The 24,717-nt window shown below is 36.4% G+C and overlaps 1 pseudogene across 1 annotated transcript; it reads right to left on the reverse strand.

The window, feature by feature from the left end:
• Positions 1–16,166: 16,166 nt before the first annotated feature.
• LOC308639855 (protein FAM136A-like) lies at positions 16,167–16,582 on the reverse strand (annotated as a pseudogene). Its single transcript has one exon. The product of its transcript is annotated as a protein FAM136A-like (transcript).
• Between the last annotated feature and the right edge of the window lie 8,135 nt (positions 16,583–24,717).

A 24,717-nucleotide genomic window follows, 5' to 3' on the forward strand; every position in this document is an offset into this window, starting at 1 on the left:
ATGTCTGCTATGAGAAGAAAATTTCTCAGGATGCTGATGTCTAGTTTGTACTCAATTACAAATACTCTTGACATCTTTACCAAGCATGTGTTTAGATTTCCCTACTTGTTCCCTGAACATCTTATACCTATAGCTGTTTACATATTACATTTTGCTTATGCATGTATATCTCTGTCTTTTAAAATAGAGAATGGTATTCCTTAGTTTTGAAGGTCCAAATGAATTCACTATGTTCTCACCTGTCACAGTTTACATTTTTAAAGTTGATAGGTCTCATTTAAATGTTGCCATCTGAAAATGGTATAAAATATGTATTTATACCACTGAAAACAAATACACTCTCATTAAAACAAAATTTCTCTCTAATCTACCTATGAGAGAAAAAAGAAAGCCCCCAAATACTCTAAGATTGAAATTTCATTAAAAAAAAATTCTTCAGAGAAGCTGGATATGGTGGCACATTGTAATCCCAGGGACTTGGAGGCCTGAGGTAGGATTGTAAGTTAGAGCACAGCCTGGACTATTTAGGGAAACCCTAACTCAAAATTTAAAAAATCCAAAGGGCTGGGGATGTAGCTCAGGGGTAGAGCAGTTGCTTATCAGTTTAAGGCTCTGGGGTTTCGTACCCCAGAAAGTGTATGCCTGTGTGTTTGTGTGTGTGTGTGTGCACACACGATTTTTCAGAGAGATGAGTATACTGATATTTCTGATCACTTTGCTCATTCAAATTTTATATTTGCACACTTCACACTTCTGTCAAAGTTTGAAAACTAGATAATTTTAAAGATTGTATATATTTTTTTCTTGTTCTACAGTGGAAAAGGATTGAGTGGCCCATTTGCTGATTATATTTGCCAATAGCCACATATGACAAAGCACAGAAAAACCTCAGAAAATAGTAATTTATTCAGTCATAGTTTGTGGTTATTTTTTTGTCTGTTTGCTAAACTTAAATGGTTTTGAAATAATTGGATATCTAGCATTATTTTGGGAATAGTTAATTATTTTCCATGAATGTCAGTTTCCTTGTTTCTACCATAGTGACTTTTCAGAGTCCCTATGATGTTTTAATGATTCATAAAAAATTTGGCAGAATCAGAATGGTCATATAATTGGTGGCTAAAATGAAAGACATAATTAGTGGGTGGTGTTATTATAATATTTTCTCATTTTGCTGAAAAATTAGAATTTGAAACATTTTATGTGTTATATTCTTATACAATTTTGCTATTTATTAATGAGAAATGTTTACAAATATTATGTATATTTCAATTTCTTAAATTACTAAACATTAAAAATTTAGTATTCCTTTAGTTACATGTTCTCTGCATTACATATTATTGTTGTTGCATTACTAATCTTACCTTTTTTTTTTTTGCTTTTGTTTTTGGTACTAAATATTGAACCCAGGGCTACTTTGTCACCCCAAACCCTTTTTATTTTTTATTCTGAGACAGGGTCCTGCTAAGTTGTTTAGGGCCTCACAAGTTGCTGAGGCTGGCCTTGAACTTGCAAGCCTCCTGTCTTGGCATGATAAGTTGGGGGAATTACAGACATGCTCTACTGCACCCACCAGGATATACTGACTTTTAAAGAAGAAGAAATTATTTTGTAAAATGTCTTGCCTTTTTAACGACCGAAATTAAAAGATTTCATATACTAGATTGGAATAGGGTGGGTTGAAAGGGGATGCTTGGAGAAGGAATAAAGTAGTGTTCTGTTGGCCACCTTCTGACTCCATTTCATTGAAAGAATTGAGCAAAATAATAGCCCACAAAATACTATTGGATTAGTTTCTGCAATATCTTAGCAAGGAATTATTCTTACATACCATCAAGAAGATATAGTCATCATTAACCCACACTTATCTTGAGGGCTTTCAGGTCTTTTGATCAATACATTTTTATGATAGATTCATTCAGATTATCAAACTATTAAAGTTTAATAATTTGAAGAAGAACTAGTAGATTTTGTCTGTGCACATAATTTTTCTCAGCTAAGTTATAAAGAGATCTACTTAGCACATCAAAAATTCTAGAGATTAATAAAAGGTAAACTGCTCAGGAATATATCACTTAATAAGCACATCACTTAGCTAGTACTTAATAAAGGAACTATTGCAATAACAAAAATTTTATTTTCTGGCCAGGAATATCAACAGGAATATAATCTAGTCATTTTTACATAAAATGATAACTAGGTAAGAATGACCCATTTAAAAAACATTTTTGTCCAATTCTTTCTCTTTACAAATGAAAAGATTAAATATCAAAGAGAATAAAATATTTACTTAAATTTACAAACTTTTTAACTTTTTGTTTTGCTATTGAGAATTGAACCCAGGGGTATTCTACCACTGAGTTTTATCCCAAGCCCTTTGCCCTTTTTAGTGAGACAGAGTCTCACTAAATTGCTGAGGCTGGCCTGAACTTTTGATTCTCCTACCTCAGCTCCCAAACTGCTGGGATTATATGTGTGTGCCGCCACACCTGGCTACAATGTAATTAGTGGGACCCTAAGATGGAACCTGAACACGAATTTTGCAGTTTTGACACCCTTAACCACTCCTCATCTTTATATCTTTTTCTTTCACTTCAGTAGATTTCTACCCTGGTAGGTCTGAACAGAGACTCTCATACAAATTTATTCTGTTCCTCAGAACCAAATTACCATCCTGAAAACTGAATTTTTATACCCCTACCCTACTGCTTAATCTCTAGTGACTCCCACTGCTCACTGAATATGAGTTACGTATTTTATTTTATATATAATGCCCATGAAGTCTGGTTCTAATTCTCTTTCTCTATGGGGTCCTTCCTCTCTCTCTTTCAATCTCTTTATCTCTCTCTCTCTCTCTCTTTCTCTCTCTTAGAATCTTAGGTAATGCGGGCCCTGAAGCTATGGTATCTCAGTTCTATAACACTAATGAGGTAGCTCAGAGGATTGTAAATAAATGGTATTGAACCATTTGCTCAAAAAATCCTATTTTATCTGAGTGACAAAATTCTAGTGTGATAAGGAAGGTGGAAGGAACCTTGGAAGGAAGTTTTCTGAGGTACTGAGGTACATGTCCTATAATTTCAGAAGTATCAATTCCTTTTGCAAAAGCTCATTAGGGTGGAATGATGGGATTTCCCACAACCATAAATTAGTTCACTAATGAGTTTTGAAGCAATAATTGCCTAGACCACTTGGTTCAAAGAGGTTACAAGAATATATTGTTTTGTTTAATTTGTTACACATAGAATTTTTACTCCATACGATTATAATGGAGCTAAAAAACTCCTACTGCCTGGTGTTTGTACTGTATCTCTTATGTTTAGATAGGTTTAGGTACTGACCATTGAGTTACAGTGGCATACAACATTCAGCACAGTAACATTCTGTACAAGGTTGTAGCCTAGGAGCAAAGGCTACCCTATGTTTTCCCAGCCTCTACCAGCTAGGTTTGCCCAAGTGTCTGCTGTGATGCCCATGCCATGCTTGAATCACCTAATGATGCGTTTCTCAGAATGTGCCTCACTAAATGACTCAGGTCTGTGTAAATGGAGTCACAAGCTGTGGTCTTGTGTAGATTGTTATCTTTTGTTTAGCACAATGTTTTCAAGGTTGATGCATGCCTTAGCTCATATTAGTACTTCATTCCTTTGAATTGACAAATAATATTTCTTTGTGAAGTTATGCATGTTTTGTTCCTCCGTTCATCATTTGATGGGCATTTGAGTTATGTATGACCTTGAGTATCACGAATAATGTCGTGTGTGTACATGCATTTTCACTTCTTGGTACACACCTGGAAGAATTGCTGGTTCACATAGTATCTCCACATTAGACATGAGAAACTGTCGAAAATAACCAAAGTGGTTGTACCCATGAGTTCTTATTTTCCAAGGTTAGTATTAGTCTTTTATGAGTCTTTCTATCATCGGCTGCCCTGTTCTATTTTGCACTGGTGACCTTATATTTTACTTACAACTTTCTCTTTCTTGGCTTTGTGATGCTTATTAACATTATGGACCCTTCCTCCTTTCTCTTTTCTATGACCCTTTCCCCTCTCTGCATACAATTTTTGTTTTTTTCTGCCTCAGCAATTTCATTTACCAGAATACATTTCACTTCTCAGTCTTGTGGAGACTGCTCTCAAATCAGGTTCCACCATGACTGAAAGGTTCTCCTGTGCTGCAGTCCCACAGATCTGATTGTCCTCTCAACTCCTGTATGTAGTGGCCCAGTTGCAAATGTCTGATTTTAAAAAGTACATTCATGAGAGGGCTCATCATCTGCTCTGCAAAGGTGGTCTATTCTTTCTCTCTCTCTCTCTCTCTCTCTCTCTCTCTCTCTCTCTCTCTCTCCTCTGCTCTCCTCTCAACTCAGACTTGAAATTTCAGTCATGTTTTGATTTTTTCCTCTCCCTTGCTGCTTGTGTCCAGTTTTTTAAAATACTATCTGATTTATGTGTCTGTTGTCCTCAACAGTCTTTCTTTTCTCTGCATTACCTTCCACCAGTCTAGATCACACTATTGCTCCTTTTATTTCAATATCTCTTCAGCTGTCCTACATGATCATCATATTTTCCTTTTCATCAAGGGTACATTTTGCACCTACACTTTTCTTAAGGGTTCAAGCACATTCCTGCCACTCCTCTCTTAACAGTCTCCAGAGGTTCCACGACTTCCTATAAATAAGTGGCAGATTCTGTGGCTGTGTATTCAAGTTTCCAGTGTGGTTGCCTAGTCTTGCCTCCTGCTGGGCTCCTAAGCACATGCAGGAGGGATGGCTATTCTCTTTGCTTATCAATCAAGTTTTGCACTTCCTGGCCTTGCCACTGAGTCTACATAAGCCAATCCCTCAGGGACTTAATAGAATGTGTCCTCCAAAATGATGCCCAAGAATGTATCACTCTTTCAACTCTTACCATGTCATTTCGCATTATGTATAAGAGTGACTCAGTGCCCATCTAATCAACCCTCCTCAATCTGTCGTTTCTGAGGGCAGAAGCCATGGTACATTTGTCACAATTAGAGCAGCTACCATTTACTGAATGTCTGCTTTGATTTAGGCATGGAGCCAAGTGTTTTATATACAAAACTATCTTTAATTATCAAAACTTCTGGCATAGGCTTTATTTGTAATTCTTATTTTATAGATGAGGCAGTTAATGCTTAGAGAGGATAAGTAACTTTACCAAGGCTAAAGAGCTCCTAAATGACAAAGGGAGGATTTTAGACTAGACCATCTGGCTCTAAAGCCCATGCAATTAACTAGGACTATGTCACTTTCTCCACAACACCTAACTTAATAAGTGCCAGTTAAATTAATAAAAATGTTTAGTGTGTGCTGCCGAGAGGAAATGGAAGGCTAAGAGCCCGCGTGGTCACCAGATGGAGTTCTGGACAAACATAAGGTCTCTCCAATACCGCCCCCCATCAAACACCTTAGGAGAAAAACGGATGGAACTCGTCTTGGAAAATCCCATCAACCCTTAAAACTCATTAACCGGTGGGCATGGCTACCAGCTGGGTTCTGCATCCAATCAGGTGCCTGGTTTACATCTCAGAGAATAAGAGTAGAGAGGCCACAGGTGGAAGCTCAAGTCCTCTCACACTGACTACCACCACCACCCTGAGCCCAGGGACTCAAGCTAGGAATAGACAATGCCACCAACTGGAAGAAAAGAAAACAGAGTTCTGAGAGACATTTTTTTCTTTCTTTCTCTTCTCTCTCTCTCTCTTCATCCATTCATCCAGTCTCCTCTACCCTTCCCCCTCTGGTCCTCACAACCTCAACATATGTGAAACCAAGAATTGTGCATGAAAATGGTCTTTAACAACTGACTCACCAGAATAATATAATATAGAGGAATTGCATATGCCCTATCTCCCTCCCCCCTTTATTTCTTTTCTTTTTTTCTCTTATTTTCTTTTTCCCGCTCTCATTTTTTCTCTTTCTTTCCTTGTTATTTGTTTTTCTCCTTCTTACTCCCTCTATCCCACTTGCAGCCCCCTAAATTTTACTATTTATAAGTAGGGTAATCTTATAAATACAAATAGGAGTTTGAATCTATACATTCTTCCATAAATTACCCATCTATTGGTTAGAGCTCTCCAAAGTTACTAAGTTAGATTAACCCCATACCCTCACTCCTTTCCCCCTAAACATAACATCCTACACCTGAAATTCAGTTTTCTTCATGAAACCAGAAATGGTATGCCTTTCATGAAACTAATGACTATATTTTTAAATGATAATTGAAACCAACATTTGTAGACATAGAGTCTAGCTATAAATGTAGTGATAAGGAAAACGTGTGTTTAGATGATGTACTATTGATATTGGGAACTGCTAACATTGTCTTTCTCCACAAAAGAAAGACTTTGGAACTATACAAGAGCAATATAAATATATAGGGGGGAAATCAATAACACAACAGTTTCACAAAGCTGGAAAGAAACGTGAGCAGTATGAAAAGAAAAGGAAAGAAAGGACCACAAGTAATGCAGGTCAACTCAACTTTAGAAGAGGTAATATCAGCAGCAGATGGAATGTCAGATAAGAAGTTCAGGATATACATGCTTCAGATGATCTGGAGTCTCAAGGAAGACATCACACAGCAAATTCAGACAATGAAAGATCACTTTAACAATGAATTACATAAACAAATCTAAGAAGCAGAAGATCAACTATACAGCGAGATAGAGGTTATTAAAAACAAACAAACAGAAATCCTGGAAATGCAGGAAGCAATAAACCAAATTAAAAATTCAAATGAGAGTATTACCAGCAGAGTAGAACACTTAGAAGATAGAACATCAGATAATGAAGACAAAGATTTTCAACTAGAAAAGAACATAGACAGCTCAGCAAAACTGTTAAGAAACCATGAACGGAACATCCAAGAAATATGGGAAAACATAAAGAGAGAAACTTAAAATTTATTGGGATACAGGAAGGTATAGAGGTCCAAATCAAAGGAATAAGCAATCTGTTCAATGAAATAATACAAGAAAACTTCCCAGACTTGAAGAATGAATCAGAATTCCAAATCCAAGAAGCCTACAGGACGCCAAATGTTCAAAATCATGAGATCCACACCGAAACACATGATAATGAAGATTCCCAACATACATAATAAGGAGAGAATTTTAAAAGCTACAAGAGAAAGGAAACAGATTACATTTAGGGGTAAACCAATCAGGTTAACGGCTGATCTTTCAACACAGACTCTGAAAGCTAGATCCTGGAACAACATATTTCAAGGGTTCCAACCAAGAATCCTGTATCCAGCGAAATTAAGCTTCAGGATGGAAGATAAAATTAAAACCTTCCATGATAAACAAAAGTTAAAAGAATTTGCAGCTAGAAAACCAGCACTTCAAAACATCCTTGGCAAAACATTACATGAAGAGGAAATGAAAAACAACAATTAAAACCAACAGTGGGAGGTAGTACAGTAAAGGAAAAACTATTCAAAGAGGAAAAACAAATCATATTAAGTAACAAAAATAAACAAATATGGCTGGAAGTACAAACCATATCTCAATAGTAACCCTAAATGTTAATGGCTTAAACTCACCAATCAAGAGACACAGGCTAGTAGAATGGATCAAAAAAAAAAAAAGATACAACAATATGCTGCCTGCAGGAGATGCATCTGATAGGAAAAGACATACATAGACTGAAGGTGAAAGGTTGGGAAAAATCATATCACTCATATGGACCTCGGAAGCAAACAGGAGTGTCCATACTCATATCAAATAAAATAGACTTCAAGACAAAGTTAATCAAAAGAGATAAGTAAGGACACTACATACTGCTCAAGGGAACCATACACCAACAAGACATAACAATCATAAATATATATTCCCCAAACAATGGTGTGGCTATGTTCATCAAACAAACTCTTCTCAAGTTCAAGAATCCAATAGACCACAATACAATAATTATGGAAGACTTCAACACACCTTTCTCACCACTGGACAGATCTCCCAGACAAAAGTTGAATAAAGAAACTATAGAACTCAATAATACAATTAATAACCTAGACTTAATTGACATATATAGAATATACCACCCAGCATCAAGCGGTTACACTTTTTTCTCAGCAGCACATGGATCCTTCTCAAAAATAGACCATATATTATGTCACAGTGCAACTCTTAGAAATTATAAAGGAGTAGAGATAATACCATGCATCTTATCTGATCATAATGGAATGAAACTGGAAATGAACAATAAAAGAAGGAAGGAAAAACCCTAAATCACTTGGAGAATGAACAAGATGTTACTGAATGATCAATGGGTTAAGAAGACATCAAGGAGGAAATTAAAAAATTCTTAGAGATAAATGAAAACACAGACACAACATATCAGAATCTATGGGACACAATGAAAGCAATTCTAAGAGGAAAATTCATTGCTTGGAGTTCATTCCTTAAAAAAAGAAAAACAACAACAACAAATAAATGATCTCACACTTCATCTCAAAACCCTAGAAAAAGAAGAGCAAAACAATAGCAAAAGTAGTAGAAGGCAAGAAATTATTAAAATCAGAGTGGAAATCAATGAAATTGAAACAAAAGAAACAATCAAAAAAATTGACAAAACTAAAAGTTGGTTCTTTGAAAAAATAAATAAGATCAACAGACCCTTAGCCATGCTAACGAAGAGAAGAAGAGCAAGAACTCAAATTACAAGCATACGGGATGAAAAAGCCAATATCACAACAGACACTACAGAAATACAAAAGATAATTAGAAATTATTTTGAATCCTTATACTCCAGTAAAATAGAAGATAGTGAAGTCATTGATAAATTTCTTAATTCATATGATCTGCCCAGATTGAGTCAGGAGGATATACACAACCTAAACAGACCAATATCAAGTGAGAAAATAGAAGAAGCCATCAAAAGACTACCAACCAAGAAAATCCCAGGACCAGATGGGTATACAGCAGAGTTTTACAAAACCTTTAAAGAAGAACTAATATCAATACTTTTCAAGCTATTTCAGGAAATAGAAAAAGAGGGAGAACTTCCAAATTCATTATACGAGTACAACATCACCCTGATTTCTAAACCAGACAAAGACACTTCAAAGAAAGAAAACTTCAGACCAATATCTCTAATGAACATAGATGCAAAAATCCTCAATAAAATTCTGGCAAATCGGATACAAAAACATATCAAAAAATCGTGCATAATGATCAAGTAGGATTCATCCCTGGGATGCAAGGCTGGTTCAATATACCAGAAATCAATCAATGTTATTCACCACATCAATAGACTTAAAGATAAGAACCATATGATCATCTCGATAGATGCAGAAAAAGCATTTGACAAAGTACAGCATCCCTTTATGTTCAAAACACTAGAAAAACTAGGGATAACATACCTCAACATTGTAAAAGCTATCTATGCTAAGCCTCAGGCTAGCATCATTCTGAACGGAGAAAAATTGAAGGTATTCCCTCTAAAATCTGGAACAAGACAGGGATGCCCTCTCTCGCCAATTCTGTTCAACATAGTTCTCGAAACACTGGTCAGAGCAATTAGATGAAAGAAATTAAAGGCATAAAGATAGGAAAAGAAGAAGTTAAATTATCACTATTTCCAGTTGACATGATCCTATACCTAGCAGACCCCAAAGGTTCTACCAAGAAACTTCTAGAGCTAGTAAATGAATTCAGCAAAGTGGCAGGATATAAAATCAACATGTATAAATAAAAGTCATTCCTGTATATCAGTGACAAATTCTCTGAAATGGTAATGAGAACAACCACCCCATTCACAATATCCTCAAAAAAAGTAAAATACTTGGGAATCAGCATAACAAAAGAGGTGGAAAAACTATACAACGAAAACTACAGAACCCTAAAGAGAACAATAGAAGAAGACCTTAGAAGGTGGAAACATATACCTTGTTCATGGTTAGGCAGAATTAATATCATTAAAATGGCAATATTACCAAAAGTACTCTATAGGTTTAATGCAATGCCAATCAAAATCCCAACAGCATTCCTCGCAGAAATAGAAAAAGCAATCATGAAATTCATATGGAAAAATAAAATACCCAGAATAGAAAAAGCAATTCTAAACAGGAAGAGTGAAACTGGCAGTATAGTGATACCAGATTTTAAACTATACTACAGAGCAATAGTAACAAAAACAGCATGGTACTGGTACCAAAACAGGCAAGTAGACCAATGGTACAGAATAAAGGACACAGAGACCAATCCACAAAATTACAACTACCTTATATTAGACAAAGGTGCCAAAAGCATGCAATGGAGAAAGGATAGCATCTTCAACAAATGGTGCTGGGAGAACTGGAAATCCATATGCAACAAAATGAAATTGAATCCCTCTCTCTCACCTTGCACAAAAGTTAACTCAAAATGGATCAAGGAGCTAGGAATCAAACCAGAAACTCTGCGTCTAATAGAAGAAAAAGTTGGCCCTAATCTCCATCTCGTGGGGTTGGGCTCCAAATTCCTTAATAGGACACCCATAGCACAAGAGTTAAAATCAAGAATCAACAAATGGGACGTATGCAAACTAAAAAGTGTTTTTCTCAGCAAGAGAAACAACAAGAGAGGTAAATAGGGACCCTACATCCTGGGAACAAATATTTACCTCTCACACTTCAGATAAAGCTCTAATCTCCAGAGTATACAAAGAACTCAAAAAATCAAAGAACAAGAAAACAAATAATCCAATCAACAAATGGGCCAAGGATCTGAACAGACACTTCTCAGAGGAGGATATACAATCAATCAACAAATACACGAAAAAATGCTCACCATCTCTAGCAATCAGAGAAATGTAAATTAAAACCACTCTAAGATACCATCTCACTCCAGTAAGAATGGCAGCCATTATGAAGTCAAACAATAACAAGTGCTGGTGAGGATGTGGGGAAAAGGTACACTTTTACATTGCTGGTGGGACTGCAAATTGGTTCAGCCAATTTGGAAAGCAGTAGGGAGATTCCTTGGAAAGCTGGGAATGGTACCACCATTTGACCCAGCTATTCCCCTTATTGGACTATACCCAGAAGACCTAAAAAGAGCATACAACAGGGACACAGCTACATCGATGTTCATAGCAGCACAATTCACAATAGCTAGACTGTGGAACCAACCCAGATGCCCTTCAATAGTTGAATGGATAAAAAAAATGTGGCATTTATACACAATGGAATATTACTAAGCAATAAAAAATAACAAAATCATGGCATTTGTAGGGAAATGGATGGCATTAGAGCAGATTATGCTAAGTGAAGCTAGCCAATCCCTAAAAAACAAATGCAGAATGTCTTCTTTGATATAAGGGGGCAACTCAAAACAGAGCAGGGAGGAAGAGCATGAGATGAAGATTACCATTAAATAAGGATGAGAGGTGTGTGGGAATGGGAGAGAGAAGGGGAATTGCACGGAAGATGGTAGGAGACCCTCATGGTTATGCAAAATTACATATAAGATGGTGTGAGGGTAAGAAAAAAGAGAGAGAAACGTGTCACAGTAGATTGGGTAGAAAGAGGTGATGGGAGAGGAGGGGAGGGGGGATAGGTAGGGTAGCACAATACAATAGACACTAGTATGGCCCTATGTATAAACGTGGCTGTATAACCAATATGATCCTGCAGTCTGTACACGTGGAAAAATAAGATTACGTACCCCATTTGAATCAAATGTATGATGTGTCAAGATCATTGTAATGTTTTGAGCAACTAATAAAAAATTTTTAAAAAATAAGTAAATAAATAAAATGAAACATTGCTCATGACAGCATCTACGAGTAGACTCTTGGTAAATATTAGTTGATAATAATAGAAATAAAATTCCATTTTTATCATTCCTCCTTGCAGATAGCAAGATCAATGTCTTGTATCTGTCTGACATCTATCATCTATCTATGTACTTAATTATAATATCATTAAAATTACCAATAACCCTGTCCCTGGGTTTCTAGGAGAGATGTGGGCATCATTTAGTCTTTATCAGGATATTGACCTTGACTGGAATTCAACTCTATTATTGCTATATCCATCAAATGACTTCAAACATTCAAGCAAACTATGGTCCTCTTGCTTCTCATTCTGTTTTTCTATGTCAGTTCTTCTTTATCTTTCTGACCTTGGTGATTCACCATGGCATTTCAAATATTTGCAAACATTGGTGTCCACAAGAAAGTGTCCTGTCTAGTAAGACATTTTATCAAATGAAAATTTTAAAACATTATAGTATGTGGACATTCACACTTTCATTGAATTGTCCTACTCTTTATTGTATTCTTATTTTCATAAAATAAATGTCATTTGACATTCTATAATATCTTATCACTAATCCTGAATCTTAGATTAACTTATCATGTACAGTAGGTGCTATTCTTAATACCTTTTTCTCAATAAAAACAAAGTAAAAAACTTGTTTAGAGACTTGAGTGAAAATAGACAGCTCTTAAGCAGGGGTTGAAGATAAGGGAAAAATTGTGACATGGATAAACAAAAAGTTAATTTTCTGCTTGCTCCAGACCATCCAAATATGAATAAGGTACATTAAGATGCCATAATAAAAGTGGATTTTATCAATATGTTCCCACATCCATGGTTGGGGAATTGTAGATGGAGGATTTTTAATGCAACTCCCATTCTGTTAACATTCAGGAAAAGAGTTGAACATCTATCTTTATAAATCACGCTGGGGGATTAAATTCTTTTGTGCCACCTTGATTTATTTGGGGCTTCATGTATTCTAATGGGAAGTCCAAAATTCAATCTTCTTGTCCTGGAGGGATCTCATAAATTCAGGGTGCAATTTATAAAATTGAATAATTTTTTAAAAGCTTTGTGCTCTAAGTGCCTTAGACAAAATCTATAGTAAACATTCCAATTCCCAATTATGGCTATTTCTATACTGGTAGCTAAAGCATGTAAAAATCAGACCTCATTTAATATAAAATGAAGAAAGTCTTTGCCACCACAGAGGACCCTTTTCTGTTTTTGTGATTGCCTGTAGAAACATGCTTCACTGACCTGGGAGAAGAACTTTCTGTAAGCATGAGCCATGTGAGTTGCTTGCTAGGCCTTCCTTGTCTTTGTGAGGAACCGGTGAAATGTCCTCTGTGCTGATCATGGGGGGAAGGCGTGACAGGGATCACCAGCAGCGCTGCAGTTCCAGGGTCTTTTAACTTGTTAACTTCCTGCAGACCCTCAAAGGAATCGGTCAGCTCCAAGAGCACTCACCAAAATGACATCACCTAGGCAGGGACTCAGGAGAACTCCATGACCCATGACTGAATGTCACTGAAGTCAACCATTGTAAAGTTCCTGTCTCATCCAATGTCTGCTCATGCAGAATAATTTCTCTCCATGTCATGGATTGATAAAATTCTGTGAAAAGTTCATGAATGTGGGAACTTCTTCTAAGGTTTGAGATGAAACAAGTTTCATTTGCATATATTTTTATTTTCCTTTGAAATACCGAAATGAAGACTGATACTGATGTTAGAATGAGAGATGCCATGCAAATAAAATATGGCTTAATAGCAATAACTAGGACCAATCCAGTATTTAGCAGCTGGCTCCACACTTTTATAAGCACTGCTCAGTTGATTTACACTCTTGCCAGGAAGTCAACTGAGCAGCCATTATCCATGTCTTTTTATATTATAAAAGAAAAAAAAAGAAAAAAGGAGAGGTTTATACACATTCATTTATTGGGATCTGAAAGCAAATCTTCTGATCATAGGTCATTTTTCTCTTTTTTTTTAAATACCCTATTCTTCAGCAGGGAGACATATCTTTCATGGACAGACATAGCAGGCTAAAGAAAGAGAATTTCTGCCTTCTGATAGGCAGAATCTTTGCCCAGGAGCACAGCTCCAATGGTTTGTCACCTCTAGGGATACTAGATAGGGCCACAAAGAAAAGTAGAATAAAGAAGCTTCTACAAAAGTAATTTCAAGAAAAACTTGAGTTTCACTAAAAATGACTTTATATTTAGGTTGTTGTGACTCTATTAAACATTTGAATTATTGACTTATTGAGTAAAAGCAATGAACATCTTTTGTTTTCTTTTTCTTTCTTTTCTTTTTTTGGGCAGAGAATTGAACCCAGGGTCTCTTAACTACTGAACCACATCCCTATCCCTTATTTATTTATTTATTTTTATTTTGAGACAGGGTCTTCCTAAGTTGCTTAGAGCCTCCCTAAGTTCTGACGCTGGCTTTGAACTTGGGATCCTCCTGCCTCAGCCTCTAGAGCAGCTGGGATTATAATTGTGTGTCACTGTGCCCAGCTGGACATATCTTCTTTAAAGTGCTATGTATGCTTCTGTTGGTATAGAATTTAGCAGGCTGTGTTAATTATAATTTGTTTGTGGTAATGGGAATTAAGTATATCAGAAATATTTGTTAGCTATATACCTAGTTTTAGATACTTAAGATGCTGAGATGAATGAAATGGTGATTTCCCTTAAGAGGGTCAATCTTAGAGGGACAGAGGTGTGTGATTTATAAGTTATTATGTGATTTAAATGTCACAATAAGGCAGCAATAGTTGGAGGAAGGAGATAGTAACAGTATGTTACTGTGTCACGGATGGATTTCCAAAAGAAATAACATCTCATTGGAATTTAAAGAAAAAAATATGACATTTGCCAGAAGGTCATGGTCTTCCCAGCCAAGAATAATGGAGCATGGGACATGTTGTTATTCTTCCTAGAGCTTTATATTGTAGCTCTTTTAAACTTGGCATGATGTTGAAAGATGGCCAGGCTAGGCATGGTTACATGTGATTTACTCCAAACTGCTCTTGACTTTAAGTCAATGGAAAAATACTTCCATGTGTCTGGGCCTAAGTGTGGACCAGATTAATCTGAAGTTTTCCTCTATATCTAATGCAGTAAACTTTACTTAATAAATCCTGGCATTGACAAACAATAGGCTCTAGAGTTAAGCTGGGTCTGTGTGGGAAACCAGTTTGAGCATTTTCTTGCCACTTTAACTTGGGGAGCTTCCTTAATCTGTCTGAGCTCTGTTACTCATCAATAAAAAGAAGATAATAGTAACTTTGGAGAGTAATCCTGAGGATTATATTAGGTGACGTATGTAAAGAGAAGTGAGAAAGACCCTGATTATTGTTTATTAGAGCCATGAAACTTTCAGCTGTAACATTTAGGGGAGAACTGGATATACTGGGAGCAGTCAATGAACAATTAAATATAGAATATAGGAATAAATTTGTGTTTCATCAGAGAGGTGCTATTCCAAGGCACAGATAGCCTTAGCATACCCATGAGGCTTGTTGGCACCTGTCCCTTGGGCATTCCTGGAAGGTGAGCTCCCTCAACCCATGGAACAGGTAAGGCCAAGGCTGTGTGCTTGACCCCTCCTGGGGTACATAAACTCAAGATGTTATAAGTGTTGGGCCATTGGCTTCTGGGGCTGCTAGCTCTCTGGGTGGTGAAGGTAACTATCAATTCCTATCTGGCAAATTCCAAATACCTCCTTCCTTCAGGTCTTCAGCTGCCCAAGTCAGATCTTCTGGCCACGCTACCTTTTTTGTCAGCGTTTTCACAGTTTGGACTAAAAGACCTAGACAGAATGAGGAGGAAAAGTTTATTTGAGGATCCACAGTTTCAGAGGTCTCAGTCCATTAATAGCTGGCTTTATTCCTCAGGTCTCCAGATAAGACAGAACAACATGGCGGAAGAATGTGGTGAAGTTACCACTCAGTAAATCCCATTGGGGGATTAGTTCACTGATTAGTTTAAGGCTCTGGTAACCCAATCATTTTTTCTCTGCACCTTCATTGTTTCATACACGAGCTTTTGGGGGACACCTCACATCCAAACTATAACACTACCTAAACTTTGACTCCCTTTGCGTGTTCCTTTCTTGCTTTTTGATTTCTTAGCACTTACTACTTTAGGCTCTAAAAGGCTCTCCCATTCTTTCACTCAAATTTTAGCACCATTTTCCCCCATTTCACTTTCTTGCATCAAGACACAAAGGAACCAGTGTCTAGAGTCAAGTGATATATGCCTTAAACTTGCTGCCATCCTTAGTTTCTTCATTCATATAAACTTTGCTTAAAAGACTAAAAATTCCAATTCCTTTATAAATAGATTCCTGCTCTCAGCCCCAATGGCCACTGGCAAGAACTTTTATTTCCCAATGGATGAGAGAGACTCTTTCATCTTCTTGGTCGTAGTTGGGATGAGTTGCATGTGGTCATCCACACACTTGGTCACACAAACTGTTCAGTTGCCGCTTCACCTGAAGCTCTTTATTCCCAGCATCTATTGAATCTTTGGCTTTGTCATTGCAATGCATGGTACACCGGGCCAGGTGGTCCTGGAACTTCTCCAATTCACTGGTTACCAAAGCCTGGGCTTGAGCCAGAAGTGCATGGCAGTGCTCAATGCACTGGTGTACTTGCTGCATGGAAGCCTGGCTGTCCTCACAGCAGCTGTCGTGTGCCGGAACATGAGGCCCTACATCTTCTGATGTTCTCCCTCTCCACACTCTTCACCATGGAGTCCACCGCCTCCTGCACCCGGAGCTGCTGCACCTCAGCCATGGCAACCCCGCCTAACTCTGTGCCGGTCCCCCTGTACTATGTTTATTGATTTCTGTATGCTGGACCAACCCTGCATCTCTGGTATGAACACCACTTGATCATGGTACACTCTTTCTAATATGTTTTGTATGCAATTTCCAGAATTTATTTTTTAATTTGTTTTAATTAATTACACATGACAGTAGAATGCATGTATGAACTTTGATATATCACACATAGATGGGATATAATTTCTCATTTTTCTGTATGTATATGTTGCAGAATCATATTAGTCATGTAGTCACATACATACAGTAATAATGTCTGTTTCATTCTACTATCTTTCCTATCCCCATATACCATCCTCTCCCCTCACATCACTTCCCTCCATCTAATCTAAGGTAATGTTATTCTTCCCTAGGTCCTGGCCCCCACCCCCACCCCCCACCTTATTGTGAATTACCATCTGCATATTAGAAAAAAACATTCAGCCTTGTTTTGGGGGGGGGATTGGCTTATTTCACTTAGCATGATATTTTCCAACTCCAACCATTTACTAACAAATGGCATAATTTCACTCTTCTTTTAAAGTAATATTCCACTGAGTATATACACCACATTTTTTATCCATTTATCTACTGAGGGACACCTGAGTTGGTTCCATAGTCTAGCTATTGTGAATTGAGCTGCTATAAACATTGATGTGCCTGTGTCTGTCACTATAGTATGCTGATTTAAGTCCTTTGGGTATAAACCAAGGAGTGGGATAGCTGGGTCAAATGGTTATTTGGAAAAATAAGAGATCCAGTATATCTAAAGCAATTCTTAGCAAGAAAAGTGAAACAGGAGGCACCACAACACTAGCTCTTAAACTATATTACAAATCAGTAGTAATAAAACCAACATGGTATTGGCACCAAAATAGACATGTATACCAATGGTACACAATAGAGGACATAGAGACAAACCCACATAAATATGGTTATGTCATAGTAGACAAAAGTGCCAGAAATATTCACTGGAGAAAAGATAGTCTATTCGATAAATGGTGCTAGCAAAACTGGAAATCCATATGTAGCAAAATCAAATTAAACCTCTATCTCTCACCCTGCACAAAAAAATCAACTCAAAGTGCATCAAAGATTAGGCACTAGAACAGAGACCCTGTGCCTAATAGAAAAAAAAAAAAAACATAGGCCCAAATCTTCACCATATCGGCCTAGCCTCAGTCTTCCTTAACAGACTCCTAAAGCTCAAGAAGTAACATCAAGAATTAATAAATAGGAAGAATTCAAATTAAAATACTTTTTCTCAGCAAAGAAAACAATTAATAAAGTGAGGAGAAAGCCTACAGATTCAGAGAAAATCTTTACCACATTCACCTCTGATAAAGCATTAATATCGAGGATATATAAAGAACTCAAAAACCTTAACACACACAAATAATAAATAACTCAATTGATAAGTGGGCTAAGGAACTGAACAGACACTTCACAGAAGAAGAAATAAAATTGATCAACAAATATATGAAAAAAAGTGTTCAACATCTCTAACAATTAGAGAAATACAAATCAAAACAACTCTAAGATTTCATCTGACTCCTATCAGAGTGGTAATCATCAAGAATACAAGGCAACAACAAATGTTGGCAAGGATGTGGTGGAAAAGGTACACTCATGCATTGCCAGTGGGACTGCAAATTGGTGCAACCACTATTGAAAGCAGTATGGAGATATACCAGAATTTTATTGAAAATTTTTGCCTCTATGTTTATCAAGGATATTGGTCTGAAATGTTCTTTCCTTGATGTGTCTTTGTCTGGTTTTGGTATCTGGGTGATATTAGCCCCATAGAATGAGTTTAGAAAGTTTTCTTTTTTTCTGTTTCATGGATTCATTTAAGGAGTATTGGTGTTAATTCTTCTTTGAAGGTCTTGTAGAAGTTGACTGAAAATGCCTCTGTTCCTGGGCTTTTCTTGATTGGTAGACTTTTGATGGCATTTGCTATTTCATTACTTGAAATTGATCTGTTTAAATGATGTATGACATCCTCATTCAATTCAGGTAGGTCATATTTTTCTAGAAATTTGTTGATGTCTTTGAGATTTTCTATTTTATTAGAGTATAAATTTTCAAAATAATTTCTAGTTATCTTCTATATTTCAGATATGTTCACTATATTCCCTTTTTATCACAAATTTTAGTAATTTGAGTTTTCTCTCTCCTTCTTTTCATTAGACTCATTGAAGTTTTATCAATTTCATTTAGTTTTTCACATAACCTGCTTTTTTTGTTAATTTTTTCAATTTTTTTTGTTTTAATTTCATTAAATTTAGCTTTAATTTTAATTATTTTCTGTCTTCTACTGCTTTCTGTGTTAATTTGTTCTTTTTCCAGGGATTTGAGATGTAATGTTAGGTCTTTTTATTTGTTGACTTTTTCTTCTTTTAATGAATGAGCTCAATGCAATAAAATTTCCTCCTAGTATTGCATTCATCCTTTCCCAGAGATTTTTATATGTTTTATTGATGTTCTCATCTACCTCTAGTTTTTTAAATTTTCTCCCTGATTTTTAAACTACCTATTCATCACTAAATAGCATATTATTTCATCATCAGGTGTTGAAGTAGCTTCTATTTTTTAAATTTTATCATTGATTTCTAATTTCACTCAATTAGCATCTTATAGAATGCATGCAGGTATTCCATTGATTTTGTTTGTTTGTTTGTTTTCTTTTTCTTTTTTTCTTTTTTGTTTTTCCTTTTGCATTTACTAAGATTTGCTTTGTGGCATAAGATACATTGTATTTCAGAGAAGAACTATGTGCTGCCATGAAGAAAATATATTCGCTCATTGATGGATGAAATATTCTTATATGTTGGTTAAGTCTAAATCATTGAATATATTATTTTGTTCTGTAGTTTTTGTTTAGTTTTTGTTTGGAAGACTCTAACCAGAAGTGAAAGAGGTGTGTTAAAGTCACCCGGTATTATCATGTTGTGGTCTATATGATTCTTGAATTTGAGAAGGGTTTGTTTGATGTTCGAAGATGCTCCATTGTTTAGGGCATAAATATTAACAATTGTTATATCTTGCTGATATATAATTCCATTAAGTAGTATCAAATGTCCTTCTTTGTCCCCTGTGATTAACTTTGGCTCCAAGTCCACCCTATCTGAATTGAGAATGGAAACCCCTGCTTGTTTACACAATCCATATATATTTGCATCCTTTAACTTCAGACTGTGGATGTCTTTACCTATGACATAAGTATTGAAGGCAACATATTGTTGGGTATCACTTTTTTTAATTTTTTCTTTTTTCTTTTTTTTAAATTTGTAGATGAACAAAATACCTTTATTTTATTTATTTATTTTTTTAATTTTTATTATTGGTTGTTCAAAACATTACATAGCTCTTGACATATCATATTTCATACATTTGATTCAAGTGGGTTATACACTCCCATTTTTACCCCTTATACAGATTGCAGAATCACATGGGTTACACATTTATTTATTTTTATGTGGTGCTGAGGATTGAACCCAGTGCCTCACTCATGCCAGGCAGGCACTCTAACACTGAGCCACAACCTCAGCCCAGGGCTTGTTTTTTAATCCTATCTGCCTGTCCATGTCTTTTAATTGTTGAATTTAGGCCATTAACATTCAAGGTTATTATTGAGATACATTTTAAATCCCTGTCATTTTAATTTATTTCTGCTTTTTAATTTGACTTAGTTTCTTCTTTTACTGACTATTCATTGAGTGGTAGTTCCTCCCTTTTCTAGTTTTCACTTTTTTTTCACTTTATCCTCTCAGAATATTTTGTTGGGAATGTTCTGTAGTACGCATTTTCTGGTTGTTATTTCTTTTAATTTTTGTTTATCATCAAAAATTTTTATTTCATCTTCAAATCTGAAACTTAATTTTGCTGGATATAAAATTCCTGGCTAGCATCCATTTTTCTTTTAGAGCTTCAAATATATTATTCCAGGACCTCCTAGCTTTGAGGGTTTGGGTTGAGAAAATAGTTGAGATCTGAATGGCTTGACCCTATATGTAACTTTTTTTTTCTCTCTCTCTCATGGCCCTTAAGATTTTATTCTGATTCTCTATTTTTGTCATTCTCGTTATAACATGTATTGGTGTGGATCTGCTGTAATTTTGTACATTTGGGGGTCCCCTAAGCCTCTTGTATTTGATTTTCCATTTCATTCTTTAGGTTTGGGAAATTTTGTGATATTATATCATTGAAAATATTGTGCATTTCTTTGGTTTGTATCTCTGTTTCTTAATCTATTCCAATAACTGTTAAGTTTTGTTAGAGTCTGTAAACAAGTCTGGATGGCGCCTGGCATTTTGCCAGAGGGAGTGGTTTGTGAAGTAACACCAGCGAGCCATTAAGTGTGGAGATTCCTTATTGGTTGACTGCTGTATCGAGTTTATGTTAATTAAGATAAGTTGTGTGGAATGTATAAATACCTCTGTTGTCCTATAATAAACGGCTCCCACTCCTGCTGTATCAATGTACACAAGTTGTTCGTCACCTCCCGGGTTATTTTGCTGCAGCTGGACTGTGGCAAAGTTTGGTCTTTTATGTTATCCCATAATTCTCAGAAGTTCTGTTTATGGTTTCTTACCATCATCTCTGCATGGTCAACTTATTTTCAAGATTAAATATTTTGTCTTCATTGCCTGAAGTTCTGTCTCCCAAGTGGTCTAGTCTGTTGGTGATGCTGTCCATTGAATTTATAATTTGGATTATTGATTCCTTCATTTCAAGAATTTCTGCTTGGCTTTTTTTTAATCTCTATTCAATGTATCTTTCACTTCCTATATTTTATCTTTGAGTTCACTCTTTATACCACCCTTTACTTCACAGATCAGTTTAACTATGCACAATCTAACCTTATTCTTGGACATTTCTTCTACTGTGTTGTCAGTGATTCTGTTATTAGTGCATCTTGGTTTGTTTGAGGTGCTATTTTCCCTTGTTTTTTTATGTTGTTTGTGTGTTTTCATCTAGCAGTATGGACCAGAAGCAGTATAGATTCTACTCTGTGGACTTAAATTATCCCTAAAGGTATCCAGTACCTTGCCTTTAAGGGTGAGAGCAATATCAACAACATCCAGTGTAAACAATATATAACCTTGATCCTAATATCTTACACTAAGGCATCTACTGCTTTCTCACAATAAACTAAAATGAGTTCAATAACTGATTACAGTATAAACAGAAAATTTGCTAAAATGGTTTACAAATTTCAAATGTATGAGAGAATGGATGCAGCATAGCACACAATATTCATGAGGGAGGAAGAGAGAAGCTAGAAGCAAAAATTCACAGGAAGAGAGAATAATAAGCTGACAGAGATTAACTGTTTGTTGGAGAAAAGGTTGAAAGAAGATCCATTAAAACAGACAAGTTAGAAGAAGATAAAAAGAAAATTTTATATATATATATATATATATATATATATATATATATATATATATATATAAACACAACAAACTGAAAAACATCATTCATATATCACCATCCTCCACATACTGATGCTTAAAAATCACCCTGTTCCCAATATGGTAAGATGTTAGAGAATAAATAAAATAAAATAAATCTCGATGGAAAATCAAACTGTCTTCACCAGCATTCAAAGGTTTCTCAGCCCTATCTCTGATATCTCATGGGACCACCAAGCCATGCAGACCCTGTGACTATCCCAAGGAAATGGGCTTCAGATATCTCAGGCTCACCCACACTGCAGTCCCAAGATCTGAACTCTGCTTCAACTTGCAGAGAGTCCACCAGGGATCTGCTCACACAAAGGAGCATCCCTGAGAAGCAGCAGCAAGATGGGGCCACCAGCAATCACTCCCAGCAGGAAGTCCCTTTTTTGACTTTAAGGGTGAAAGCAATATTAACAACAATATCAGAGCAATATGTCTTTTGAGTTCACTCTTTATACCATCCTTTGAGCACCACCCAGTTCAGCCAAACTTGCAAGAATCCCCATATTGGACCTCCAGTTTCAGGCTGGAGTCCCCAGGCAGGGGTAGCTGTGGAGGCAAACTTACTGGCACCCTAGCTCCCCAGGTCCTGGCCAGTGTCCCAAAATAGATGTGGCCATGTATAAGCAAACCTGGAGTCTTCCTGACAGCAGGCATCTGGGTGGTGTTGGCAGCAGTAGTGACAAGGGTTGGTGGCAGTGAGTGTCTGGTCAGTGGCAGATGTACTGAGACAGAGGCAGTGGCAGCTGCAGCTTCAGGGGTAGTGTCACCCACACAACCTCCTTGGGGAAGTAGCAGTCTCTGCAACAGCAGTGTAGGGGACAGTGGTGTCTGTGGCCTCAGCAGTAGTGTGGCCACGCCTACAGCAAAGACCTCTGAGATCAGCAGAAACATCTAAAGCAGCCCCTTCTGTGTTATTGGTGTCTGCAGCAGTTGCCTCTGCAGCCCAAACTACCATTTTTAAACAAAGCCTGAAGTGCATACAGCATTGTTCTCTATAGCCAAGGTCATACAGAAAACTTATAAGTCAATGTGGTACTGAACATTAATGGAGGAAGCAAGTCATTCTCTTTCTCTACTTGTACCAATTTATACCCAAAAAGTGGTGGATAAGAAAGCCAGGTCCCATGTTATAGGTCCTGCTGTCTCCTCTTCAGACAGCAAGGTAGAGTCCCTGCTTAGACTGAGTTTAAGCCACATTTTTAATTAACTCCTAGACTTCATTACAGGCAATAGTAAGAAATTGCTGATCCTTCTGCCCTCCATTTGCTGGTTCTTCCTGTGTTTTTTTCCTCTGTGATTTAAAACCTAGCATGTGAGCAGATGTCATGTTCCTGAATACCACATCAGTGGTCATTCTATTTGGGAATAAGAGGAATCCCACTAGAGAAAGGAGTAGAATTGTTGGCAAATGGATGAGGTAGGGGATATGAATTCACAATGTCACTAAACACCATGTTTTTTTTTTCTCTATAAAGACTTTCAGGATGAATACAGGAATGGGGCAGTCAATGGATATTATATTCTATATATTTTATGGAAACTAACACTCTATTTATTGTTTGACCACCCAGAAAAGCTTGTGGGTTTGTAATTTTAAAGACATCTTTACTCTCATCTGTTTAACAAATTTAAACGGTACTTTTCTTAAAAGTTTCAGTCATGTGAACAAAAAGGTATTTGGATCCATTCCTTTGTCCTAAATGTTAATTTATGAGCACTCATTTATGTATATGCCCATTTTGGTACTATAAAATAGATATATAGACAAAGACACACATATAGATACACAGGTATACAGAAATATACATTAAAAAAACAAGAAATAATGATTTTTTAGTTTTTCTTTGAGTGATTGATCTCTGAATAAAGACAGAGAACAAAAAACCTCTATAGTTAGATAAAGTAAGACAGATCAAGACAAAATATATTAATTTAGGTGCACTGAATTCAAATGTGAATTGATCCCAAAACCAGGAGCTCAATTTTAAAATACAGAAGTTCTGAAAATAAAATTGACATGTACCTAATTACTCTAAAGAGTATGCAAAACATCTTTGTGTTAGGGTGCATTTTTGGGTCAGATTAGAATCAGGCTAGATATTTAAAGAATGTGAGAGCCCTGAAATTCTCAGAGAAATGTTCTTAAGTAAAAAAAGATCTGTACATATGAGATCATTCCTCTCTCCCTCCCTGTACTGAAGGGTTTAGGGAGAAATTTGTTAGGAGAGCAGAGTCACAGAGTGTAAAACAGATAAGACAACTATTTAGGAACCACAGAGGCTTGGATTTACAAGTGACAATTTTTTTTCTGGTCTTGAATTGCTTTGGGCAATTGCTCATTCAAGTCTAGCTGTAAAATGAAGTTATACTTTATGTTTCTTTCAAGAGTTCTCTCTCCCTATCCTCCCATTAGTATTTGGGCCAAGCTTGTGAACAAAAAACATTAGGCATCTTTCCTCAGGGTTTGAAGGTCAAAGAAATTTCAGTGCAAGAGTACTTGTGCCAGATTGTGTGTTAATACATCTGAAAGACAAGAGAGAAGATAAAGGTGTCCCTTGGCATCCCTCCACTGTCCAAAACAGAACAAGGCATCTCTTTATACCCTGTGGTATCAAGTTGGTGTTCTTCAAACTGTAGTTTTCTG

The sequence above is a fragment of the Spermophilus citellus genome (assembly GCF_964194105.1).
Source record: "Spermophilus citellus genome assembly, chromosome: 2".
In the NCBI taxonomy this organism is placed as follows: Eukaryota; Metazoa; Chordata; class Mammalia; order Rodentia; family Sciuridae; genus Spermophilus; species Spermophilus citellus.